This window comes from Pezoporus wallicus, unplaced genomic scaffold, assembly GCF_028554395.1.
Source record: "Pezoporus wallicus isolate ANWC-B61680 ecotype Strahan unplaced genomic scaffold, APGP_CSIRO_Pwel_v1 contig_447, whole genome shotgun sequence".
Taxonomy (NCBI): domain Eukaryota; kingdom Metazoa; phylum Chordata; class Aves; order Psittaciformes; family Psittacidae; genus Pezoporus; species Pezoporus wallicus.
In genome coordinates, this window is record NW_026636385.1 from 2,195,819 (window position 1) to 2,208,497 (window position 12,679).

General features: G+C 45.6%; 1 protein-coding gene across 1 annotated transcript in view; it reads right to left on the minus strand.

Moving 5' to 3' along the window:
- Positions 1–12,679, minus strand: part of WTIP (WT1 interacting protein) — an 80,647-nt gene that overhangs the window by 50,666 nt on the left and 17,302 nt on the right. The window lies entirely within an intron of this gene.

Genomic DNA, 12,679 nt, shown 5'->3' on the forward strand with positions numbered 1-12,679 from the left:
TCTTCCCCTGCTTCAGTGTGGGGTCTCTCCCATGGAAGACAGTCCTCCATGAACTTCTACAACATGAGCCCTTCGCACGGGCTGCAGTTCTTCATGAACGGCTCCAGCGTGGGTCCCCTCCACGGGGTGCAGTCCTTCAGGCACAGACTGCTCCAGCATGGGTCCCCCATGGGGTCACCAGTCCTGAGAGCTAACCTGCTCCAGCCTGGGTATCTCCTTCCTCACTCAACTTGGTGTCTGCAGAGCTGTTTCTCTCATATTCTCATTCCTCTCTCTGGGTGCAGGTGTGCAGGTTTTTTTTACCCTTCTTAAATGTGTTATCCCAGAGGAACTACCACCGTTGCTGATGAGCTCAGCCTTGGCCAGCAGAGGGTCCATCTTGGAGACAACTGGTGTTGGCTCTATCAGACCCAGGGGAAGCTTCCAGTGGCTTCTCACAGAAGCCACCCCTGTATCCCTCCCACTACCAAACCCATGCCACATAAACCTAATGCAACGCCATTTCCAAAACTGAGCTGTTTCAGTTCAGTGTAGCATTAACACAGCCACCTGTATGGGCTGTGTAGTGTGATCAGTTTAATCAGGATAGTGTCAACTGAAAAACATATTACATTTGAAGAAAAGAATTTTCCTATACTATTAATTCAAATGTGGAAATGAAAGGTTTTTCTTTAAATCACAGGTTTCTTGGTGTTTATACCTTTAGCTCCCTCATTTCATATCACAGGGAGATTAATTAACCTTTCACTCAATTAGCTCAGCACAATGTTGTCATTTTGGACTCTAAGCATATTTGCCACATGAAACTGTAATTTTGAAAAACAACAACAATTTTAAAATCTTAAACCTGATGTCAGTGTTTCCATGAAGCAGGAACTACAATATTATCAGGCACCAATGTTCCAAGCTAAACCTGTAATACAAATTCGCTGCCAACTAAATCCATCAGTTCATTCCATATACAGTGCTAAGAAAACGCTGATCCTGAGGGTAGCTCAACTCTGATCCAGCAAATGGGAATTTCAGAAAATTTCTTGTCTTATCCAAGGCTGTTATGTCTATTTATTTTTTTTGTAACCAAAGGTTATGAAAAACGTGTGCTATCTGCTGTGAGTTAATGGTTAGCTGCTGCTTAAAGATGGTTATTGATTACTGTAGATACTGTGATCAGAAAAAGTGCCCCATCAGCCAGCAGCTGCAAGAATTACTCCCAGCAGCAGCACAGCATCCATGAACCTGCCCTCTGTCTTACCATGAATTCTGCAATGGTCCCTCCTGAACCTGTGAACAGAAGGGGTTGCATGCACAACGACCATGAGAACATGGGGGTTCACATCTGAAACAAGCAATCTGTTACTTCAGTGTCAGGTCTTGATATGAGATTCAGTTAACTCTTGGCAATAGAGACAGAAGAAACCCCTTTGGAGCGCCCTACTTATCTCCACCCTTGTTGCCTGTCTTTTCATGCCAAACATACCCAGGACTGGCAGCTATTAGTCTGTCCAACTGTGAGGTTACACCAGGAGATCTACCCTTTCCCATATACACTTAGTATTACTCAAAGAGCAGCAGAAATCCAGTCTGTAACTCCCTTGCATCTCTGTCTATAAGCTCTCATGCTCAAATCTGCCATGAACTGCTTTGATAAATGAAATTATTGCCTCATTTCTTTGCCATTGCTCCACTCAACCATCAGAAGCAAAAGAAGGATTTATTGTGAATGTTAAATTTACACTGGCCTCTCCAGCAAGTGATTTGTTAGGAGCAGCTGTCAGTTTGTTAACTCATTTTCTCTAAGAGACTAGTCATTAACTCCAGGAATGAATGACCACAGAGACGATTAGCATACTAAGAAAATGTATGTATAATTCCAAAAGTGTATTTTGGAAAACATATATGCAGCTGTGGTGTGAGTATAGTGTGAGCTCATAACTGCCTAGGAAAAGCACTGATTACATGGCTGCTCTGGTCTGATTTTCTACCAGTCACAGCCCAGACTGCAAGCTTGTGAAAGCCCTGACATAACAGCCACATCAGTTTTTTTTTTTCCAGATTTAATTCCAAAGCTTGTTAAACTGCCTATGAAGAATGTTCTGTTACAGAGCAGCATGTCTCGTTTGTGACACTTCACTTGACATGATTTCAGATCAACCCTTTCAGCCTCTATACAATTCCTTGCCCCTCCCCAACACCACTATTCTAAGCAGCCAAATGTGCCTCCATTTTTTTAACACATCAAATACTGCATTTCCACCTAAAGGCATCAGCTCTCCTACAGATCTGGTTTCTCTCTTTAGCTAGAAAAAGATGTTGCATGTACCCAAAGTTTGCACAAAGATTGGCTGAGCAAGGAGCACAGCGTCACAGCATTCCTTCCCTGCAGCGAAAAGACTTTTGCATCCTCATGCAGTGTTTAACCAAACATGAGAGTAGAGACTGAACAAACTCCGCACACCATGGCAAAAGACCACCGCAAAAACAACACTAGAAAGAGAAGAAGCTCCCAGAGATTCCCTGCTGGAGTCAGCCGCAGAACACTGCCAGTGCTCCCCACACATTTAAGCAATCCACCTCACTGAGCCTGACCATGTCAGTCAGAACATCATCTCTGGATGCAAGCCAGGCAAGCCTCCAGCACTGTACGGCAACACAGTCGTCAGAAGCATGATGCTCTGGGTAACTCATGCATCAACAAGAGCTAATATCAGCACTGGGAGAAAATACGATGGGTATCTTCTGGTGTAGTCAGTGATTTTGCTCCAGACCCAAGAGCATGCAATGCGTTCTAGCAAGTAAAACTATCAGCAACAATCCAGAGAGGATATTAAAGCTATGTGATTTTTGGTCAGCCTGCTATAACATACTTAGAAGAGTTCCCTGTAGTAGCCTACACATCAGAAGATCTATCTGAGACCTGTACATCAAATTCTGGGACGCTCTTTTGACCATGCCAGTACAGGCTGGCACTTCATACAGACTTCCAAGTAGCCAGAATTAGGGAAAAAGCAGTAGATTAACGTTCAATAAAGTACCTACAATAGCAATATAAAATAATGATAGAGAGACTTGTCTGGCTAATGTATAACAACCTTTTGGCTAAGCTTTGTTCTCAAGAGATGTGTGGAACTCAGCCTGTGCCTACTACCATCCTTGCTTAACCTAAAGTCAAGGGTTTAGCACAAAGTCAATAAAAATGGTACCATATGGTACCATTGCCTCTCAATTCCAGTACAGAGCAGCTATGTGAGTCAGAAAGAGAAACTGGCTATCGCACTGCTTGACAGCGCACTGCAGCTTAGGGATGAGCTGCAGCTTTGCTATCTTACAGCCACACCATATCTCCAGGATAAGTGCTACATGCTGCCTACAGTAGAAAACACCAAACCCTGTCATCAAGAGTTATGGTAAGGCTAAAATTAACGGCTAACACATGGCACAGATGACTCCCTCCATGCTTCTGCAGTTCTGTTCATGCTGCAGTGCTGGAAAAAGGGCTGGTGAACATCACGCTGGGCGACTGCAAAATCCCTCTTCTCTTGGACAGGAAAAGACCATCTCTATGTAAGTCCCCAACATGGTTTTCCACACCTGTGGCCCAACCAAAGCATAGGGACAATGAAATGAAAACCTACAGCTGTGAAACGGGAAGAGCAAAGGAGGAGGAGAGGCCTTAACCCAGTTCAAGAGATCAAACTGCAGCAACAGGGGCCAGCTACAAGAGCAGGAGGCCTTGGAAGGGCCATGGCCATGGGAGGTGGTCTCCCACATAGGCTGCAGTGCCTGCAGCTGGTGATCTCACGCCTGACCAGGTTTTACACAGTGTTGCTACTAACTTTGAAGAAATACACTGCTAAGAAGCTGAGTAAACAGTGAAGCATCAGAGCTGCCCATGCCTGGGTAGCCGTGCCACTGCTGCAGCAGGACCTGCCCAAGCTGACAGCAGCTACTGGGCAGACATCCTGGACTGTGGCAGCTCGGGTGCCAAGAGCTGACTTCAGGAAAGAAGAATGCTCTCTTCCTTCCAGCAACCCCAGGAGGAGGGATCCTCTGACACACGTCATCTCCCAGGCAAAGGCAGATAGAAGAAACGAGGCACCTATGCAGGGCAGAGCCTCTACCTAGCAACCAGGCGGCAGCAAAGGAGGCAGCCCTTGAAACCCTCCTGGCCCTCACCACCACGGGTGGCTCTGGCTGGAGGACTCAGTCACCTGGCAGACGTCTAGCAAATGGCTTGAATAGCCAGCAAAAAACTAAATGGTATGTACAAGTTATAAATACATAAATAAATAACTATATCCCAGACACACTCAGCATCAGCATCTTGTGACAGGAACAATGGAGGGACTCGTCTGGCTAAGCTACTGGCTCTGCCCTCTGCAGCAGGCTCAGAAGACACCACAGCTTGAATTAAGGTTGAAAATGACAAACTAAGAAAAGTGGGAAATGCTCAAGTAAACATTTTACGCTCCCTTTCTCATTCACACCTGGCACCGCAACATCCCATAGCCAGGAGGGACCTCACCCGATTCAGTAACACCACTCTGGCTTTCAAGTACCCATCTGCTCCCTGCAGCAACTGTGCTGGAGGCTGGGGCATGCTAAACTGGAGGAGGATGCGCCACAACACCTACCCCAAATAACAGTTTAAGCAAAGCAAGACAAGAAGCAGGCTGTGGACCAAGAAACCTTCTGCTGTCATTGCTAAACCTTATTCCTTGAAAAGCTGGTAAAAACCCCACAAAAAAACCCCACTTATAGGACCTTGAGATATCTACCTGCTGACTTAAAAATATGTCCATCACTTCAGCACCTGCCTCCTACAAGAGACTTTACTCCATGTACAGACTTTGGGTAGGAGGGATGCATGTGTTGAACTTACTCAAAACAACCAAAATCTGAGGTTAATTTATGTTTGGTTACAAACACACTGAAGTTCACATTCACTGGAATTTTTGCAGAAACAAGTTCTAGGTTCTAACTCCAGCTCCTGGAATAACTTTCAATTATGTCCACTCTGCCGATCGCTTAACAAGGCTATGGCTCATATAGGACGTAACTGCTAGGAGACATCATGCCCACTAAGGGAGGTGCTGGGATCAGTTCCAGGAGTGACAGTGCTGATTCCGGACACAGGAATTGAGCTCTACCTGCCTAAGGACTTGGTGCTGCCAGCAAGGCTTAGCCTCAACCTATTCCCACTTGCTTTGGTAAATACATGGGCTGCACTGTTTTGTCAGAAACCTTCTTGTAGGGTGAGATGATGTGCAAGAGTTTGGAACACAGAAGGCTGCAGAAACAATTCTAGAACAGCACCCTCCCTGACTGTATTTTCACAGCTAGGAGCCCAGGGCATGTCTGTGCAGACAAATTAAGCCACAGCAGCTCCAGGTCAACACTATGAAGCGGGAGATGTCATGGGAGCTAGGATCAGCTCTGATTAGCAGCTACTGGAAACTGGAAGGCTTTTGTTCCTGTTCAAGTAGATCCACCTGGTCGCCCAGTGAAAGCCTGAAACTAACACAGCAAACATACAGTATTATTGCTTCATACAGTATGTGAAATTACTGCTCTGAACCATGAAATTACTGACGCTATCTGCACACAGTTCATCCTGCCTCAGCCGCAGCCAGCATGCCTCTGCATAACTTCCCTTTGTGTGGATCTCTGACTCCGCCGTGGAGCCTCCCGATGGCACAAGGCATATCACAGGCCTGTTGTTCTGCACCATGTTTTAGTTACACTGACACTTGGTTTACAAATATTCATTCGTTTCTCTGCTTCTTGATTTAGTGCATGGCAATTCCAGGATGATTTATACATCTCACTTGGCATTTATAGAAAGATATTTTGCTACTGAGGCAATGAACTGGAAGACCAAGTCGTTCCGTGGCTGCTCTATCGTCTGTGGCACTTTGGGGTGCTTTGTCCACGATTCAGAGCTCAGCTGACTGCTCAAGGTTCGTGCTCAAGATGACAGCCACAGCACAAGGAGCAAATAACAGGAGCAACTGAATTACTGACAAAAAGAAAAAAAGGGCGGAAAAAAGAGACACAAAAACACACACAAGAAAATCCTGCTCCTAGAACCTTGTGATTACTGGGATTAGTAATCAGCTGCAGGGGTAAAGCAGAGCACCACTGGGAATGAATGACTTGGAAGGAAAAAGAGTGTCTGTAAAGGCCTTTCCATGTCCTGCTGCCCCTCTGCTGCTGAACATCTGAATCTCTCACTGTTGACATGCATCCTCATGCAGCCCAAAAGGACTGCGTCAACCCAACCTTTCAGCTCAAACCATGCTTAATTTGCATGGAATTATATGTGATTGCATACATAATTCAGCCTAGCGTAGAATGTGACATTTCTAGCACGGTGGATGTAGCAATCAGGTGAAAATAGGCTAGGCCAGCAAAACCTTGAGCTTGTACAACTTCTAGCAGCAGAAGATACATCATCCCATCCAGAGTCACCAGGCAAGCCAAACAGACACGCACACAGGTCACGCAGACGGCAGACGTGAGCAATCCTCCTGCAGGTCCCAGTTTCAGCTAAGAATGATCTAATACCAACATCCAAACCTCCCCAGTGCTGCTGAGCAAATTTCTTGTTGTGAAGCTGCTGTAGAGCACCAGGGGCAGTCAGCCCTGCCATACATGCACGCGGAGAAAGGAGACAGACCTTCACACTGAATGGGCAACAGAAGAAGTGGCAGCTGACACACAGTGACAGAGATTTCTCAGGGAGAAAAAAAGAAGAAATCAGGTTGCAAATGCACTCACACAAAAACATGTGGGTTTTAATTAACATAGATACTGCAATTTCTACCAATGTTTTAATTTCTGCAAGTTTATCTTGCAGATAATCTGCAAGTTTATCTGCAGATAAACTGGAGATTATCCAAGCTCTGGGATAAGATGCTTGCCCGTGCCTTGTTTTAGACTTATTCTGGCATACTGCAGGTTGAAACGTGGATATGCTAAGTTTTATTCAAGCTGTTTCCAGTGGCAGGTTTGCAGACAATTTTATTACAGCAAGTAAACAATAAACAAAGTACTTAAAGCTTGTATTTTAATCACCTTTCCTTTGTGCAGGCTGATACCACATATTAGTAATAATCTATTTATCTAGGCATAGCAGATTTTTCCTATATACACAACAGTACACAATCAGTGAGCAACTCTATTGTACCAGCCCCTTTTGACTTTCTTAGCTGTCTTTAGCAAACCATTTAGCTTCTCTGTGTCTTGGCTCTTTTCGGTATTCTATGGGAGCCTCTGACACCTGTGTGGTCTTCAGACAAAAAGCCTTCTAGATGACATGGAAAAGACAGAATCAATATAAATGCTTTGGCTTAGAAAAAAATATGTGCAACCAGGTGACAGCAGTGATACTGAAAGCACCAACAATGCAGCCCAAAAGCCCTGTGCTCCACAGCATGTCAGACCTGAAAGCTTTCAACTGCACAGATGTCAAGCTGGAGAGACTTTTCATTACATTCTCCTGACACTGCACATGAGTCATCACTCTAATATATGGCAGGAAAAGGTCATTTATTACAGCTGCCCTCCCTGACATATTTAAAATGGGTTCATGGTTAAACAAGGAGACTAGTCTAAAAGTTTCCAGGTGCACTTCTCCATTTTCTCAGATAACGGTTCATTTCCAGAACATGCATGAAAGTCTGGAAAAGTCATGGCATTAGGTAACCATGTCTGGTCATAAATTCAGCAGCTGCTGCCACAAGCAGTACCCAAGCGCTACATGTCCACAGCAGCCCCAAATTTCCACTACCCACCCCTCAAAGGTGCTACCAGCACTGGCTCACTAGTTCTCACCTGCCTCATGGATGTTCTTTATCATTTCCAGATGTATAAATAGGCTTGCCTGAACAAAAGCATGCATACATATAGGTAATATACGAAGATATTTAGAAAGACTGAATTACTTAAAGCAAGCTAGAAATTACTTTAAAACCTGTCACTTCAACCCTCTGAACGTGGTGGCTTTTTTCTCAGTCACTGCAAGTCAAGTGACTTAAGGATGCTTTGAGAACATGAGGAGGAGGGCTATGCCTTCCTGCAAGGATATCCTTCAGGAATCATAGTCTGGTTTGAGTTGAAAGGGACCTTAAAGCTCATCCAGTTCCAGTCTCCTGCCATGGGCAGGGACACCTTCCACTATAGCAGGTTGCTCAAAGCCCCATCCAACCTGGCCTTGAACACTTCAGGGGTTTCTCCCTTCAGCTCATGAAAGATTTTAGTTCTGAAGTACCTACCTAGCCTGGCAAGCCTCACTTTCCCTGCCTCAGCTGCAGCAAAAAGCCCTGCCTCTGCAGTTGCAAGGCTCAGTCCAGAGAAGTGCTCAGGGCTTGTGCAAACAGCCACACTCCTCTATCCAGGAACACAGAAGACCTCCATACCATAACAAAAGCTTGTCCTGATCTAGCAAGTTGAAAACCCTTAGGATAACTGGTCAAATACAGCACTAACAACATAACAGGATATTCAAATTTTGCCTCCTCAACCTCCAGGAAACAGTAACAGTAAATGCTATGTATACATATATTGGCTCATGTCCTTCTTATGGATCCAACTGGAGGGGAAGGTAAAAGTTAGAAAATCAACACGCTGCCAATTTCCATAGCAAAATGAGGCTTTTCAGACATGGACAGTCCCATGCATTCAGCAGCTCTCCACTGCATATCTAAGGCAGGCAAGTGGTGATTGTTTCAGGCTTTAGTCACATTCCTGTCTGCACTGATGATTACAGGAGGAAAGGACCATCAAAGGACTTGAGCTCCATTTTTAACTTCAGCGACTTGCTCTTCAGGGCAGCTGTGGCCAGCCAGCACCACTCAGACCCATAGGAGTACACAGATCTTAATTTTCTCAATAGCAAAGCAACCCTTCCAATGAGATGTGCAGTACTACTGCAGTAGATGTGCTCCAATGACTGAATAAATCCGCCTTTACAACTCTTGGTACTGTACAGAAGATGCTACACAGTGTAAACTACTGATGGTTAACTTCGTATTAGCAGCACTTCTGCTAGGTCAGGTACCATATGTCTGGACTGATTTGACTTTTTGCTGGATCAGGTAACAGGTTGCTCTCAGCAGCTGGCGTGAACTCCAGGGTACGTGGTCTGTCTGGCTAATATGACAAATGTGAACACACACTTGATCCAACTGGTATCAAGGAATGATCCAGAAATGCACGAATATCACACTTGGGACCATCCGTCTCCCCTGCTTTGTCCCTGTCTCACTTATCTTGACACAAAGAGGGTATAAAAGGCTGGAAAATTCGAAAAAGAAGAGTAGAGCTAGTTTTCTCAGATGAAGATGGTGGGAAACAGGCATGGTCACAGCACTCAATAAGTGGTATGTGTTGACTGTTTCCCAGCTAGTAATAAACCACCCTCCAACTTAACAGGCTGCATGCCTACTTGGGGTTTTGCCAGGCACCTTTTACATTCTCAAGGCCAGACCAACAGTAGAAGCTGGCTGCTCTGCAAAAGCTGAGCACAGAGCTAAAAAAAAGAAGTGCAAGACACTGATGAGTGAGTTATCTCATGAAGAACATGGCAAAAAAGGCAAACCCCAACTATAATGGGGTTTTTGCATCATCTGCACTTTTCACAACCTGCCCACTGCACCTGCAGCCAAACCCTCTAGGGAAGAAACCAGCAGCCACTTAGCTGAAGTGCTAAGCTGCTCCTGTTGAAGAACACGTCTTGCTATAGCATTTAGCACTGAGATGCAAACAGTGAAATATAGTTTGGCCCCAATGGCTAATGTCAGAGGCTATTTATTTGAGAGGATAAAAAGATTAATCTTTCAAAACAATCACTAGTGTAGCACTGGTGCCCTGGTGCCTAATGAGTCCGGTCTTCACAAAACAGACGCTGGCAGCTGCCAACCAGCCCTCAGCACTGTGAGACCCAACCACACATCACAGGAGGCCTGTTCCCAAAACCAGTACTAAGTAACCCACCCTGCTCACTGTTTCCATGCCAAGATGGCAAGGCATCTTCATTTTAAGCTGAATTTTGGAAGATGGACTCCGTTTATTCTGGAGATGGATGACACACTCAAAGTGATGAACCAGAAGCGAGATGCTCTTCTCTCCCCTCTCAACATCCCACCATCCCCGCAAGCATCCTACCACTCAGACATCACTCATTTAGTAACTCATCAACTCCACTGCCCCCAGGCATCAGGCAGCAAAGGAGTTGTGGGTAAATTTTTTGCAACACGTACAAAAATACAGCTAAGCACAGCTGTGGAGCAAACCCCTCCAGGACAATTCATTAAAAATCTTTCTAGAGGCAGCAAAAAGGAAAACCAAGAACGGCAAAACCAGGGAAACCGTGAGCAGATAGAAAACGCCACGGGGTTAGGAAGGTGATTTTCCACTTTTTTAGTTACAGTAAATATCTCCAAATAGATGTGATCTTCTGCAATTTATCAGCCAGACCTTCCTTCTCCATTTTGAAAGGTTATACAAAGTGGTGAAAGGTTAATTTATGTCTTAGGAGACCGAATAAAAAATAACAGAGATGTGTAATCTTCTCTTAATTGTAAAGTCAACGCTTAACTGAGATGAGAAACCTCTATTCACAGCAGATAAAAGGAGCATTCATTCCTCTTGACATTCCTCTCTTGACAGTCCTCTTTAAGTTCCTGATGACGGGAAAAAGGGAAATATAACCCCCATTTTCAAGAAGGGGAAAATGGATGACCCAGGGAACTACAGACCAGTCAGTCTCATCTCTGTGCCTGGCAAAATCTTGGAGCAGATTCTCCTGGAAGGCATGCTAAGGCACATGAAAAACAACAAGGTGCTTGGTGACAGCCAGCACGGCTTCTCTAAGGGGAAATCCTGCCTGACCAATTTGGTGGCCTTCTATGATGGGGCTACAGAACTGATGGACAGGGGTAGAGCAGTTGCTGTCATCTACCTGGACTTGTGTAAAGCAGTTGACACTGTCCCACACGACATCCTTGTCTCTGAATTGGAGAGACATCAATTTGATGGATGGACCACTCGGTGGATAAAGAATTGGCTGGATGGCCACACACAAAGAGTTGTGGTCAATGGCTCAATGTCCAGCTGGAGACCAGTAACGAGTGGTGTCCCTCAGGGATTGGCCTTGGGACCGGTCTTGTTCAACATCTTTGTCACTGACATGGACAGTGGGATTGAGTGCGCCCGCAGCAAGTTTGCTGATGACACCAAGCTGTGTGGTTCAGTTGATATGCTGGAGTGAAGGAATGCCATCCAGAGGGACCCTGACACGCTTGTGAGGTGGGCTGATGCCAACCTCATGAAGTTTAACCATGACAAGTGCAAGGTCCTACACCTGGGTTGGAGCAATCCCAAGCACAGCTGCAGGCTGGGCAGAGAAGAGATTCAGAGCAGCCCTGCGGAGAAGGACTTGCAGGTGCTGGTCGATGAGAAAGTGAACATGAGCCGGCTTCAGTGTGCGCTCACAGCCCAGAAAGCCAACTGTATCCTGGGCTGCATCAAAAGGAGCGTGACCAGCAGGTTGAAGGAGGTGATCCTGCCCCTCTACTCTGCTCTTGTGAGACCTCACCTGGAGTATTGTGTGCAGTTCTGGTGTCCTCAACATAAAAAGGACATGGAACTGTTGGAACAAGTCCAGAGAAGGGCCACGAGGATGATCAAGGGACTGGAGCACCTCCTGTATGAAGACAGGCTGAGAAAGTTGGGGCTGTTCAGCCTGGAGAAGAGAAGGCTGCGTGGAGACCTCATAGCAGCCTTCCAGTATCTGAAGGGGGCTTGTAAGGATGCTGGGGAGGGACTCTTCATTAGAGACTGTAGTGACAGGACAAGGGGTAATGGATTAAAACTTAAACAGGGGAAGTTTAGGTTGGATATAAGAAGAAAATTCTTTCCTGTAAGTGTGGTGAGGCACTGGAATGGGTTGCCCAGGGAAGCTGTGAATGCTCCATCCCTGGCAGTGTTCAAGGCCAGTTTGGACAGAGCCTTGGGTGGCATGGTTTAGTGTGAGGTGTCCCTGCCCATGGCAGGGGGGTTGGAACTAGATAATCTTAAGGTCCTTTCCAACCCTAACTATTCTTTGATCCTATGACATCATTCCCTTAGTGTTATGTATTCATGCAATTTTCAGCAGCAGGTGAAATCACTAAAAAATGGAAACTGTGTGAAAAATGTTCCTTTATCTGGTTTTAATTAAAATACTCAGCGAAACACAGAGGAGCAATAAAGAGAAGCAATAAAGAGGGGTAACCCATTCCACCTCAACCTCACTGTCTGTTCATCCACCATTACAGAGCCTGGTGGAAACCCCACGTGCAACGTCAGTGGTAAATACCTTCCCTACTACTAAAGCAGTGGTTCAGATTAGGATCTTGACAAAAGCAACAGAAGATATTTCACATCTGATTATGGTCTATGTGGTACATGTTTTGTGGCCTTTTAAGGTTGAAAGGGTTCACCTGAGAAGTGGGCACCAGTGGGGCTCCTTTTGGTAAGACTGGCTAAGATCTGAGCTGCCCCACAGGCTCGCATCACAGCAGCAGCACCTTCCATCTAGGTACTGGGTGAGAGCTGGCACCTCTCCCACCCAAGACCTACCTGACAGAAGCTGACACAACCCACTCCAAGCCTCCAGGCCCTGCAGTCTCCTGTTTAC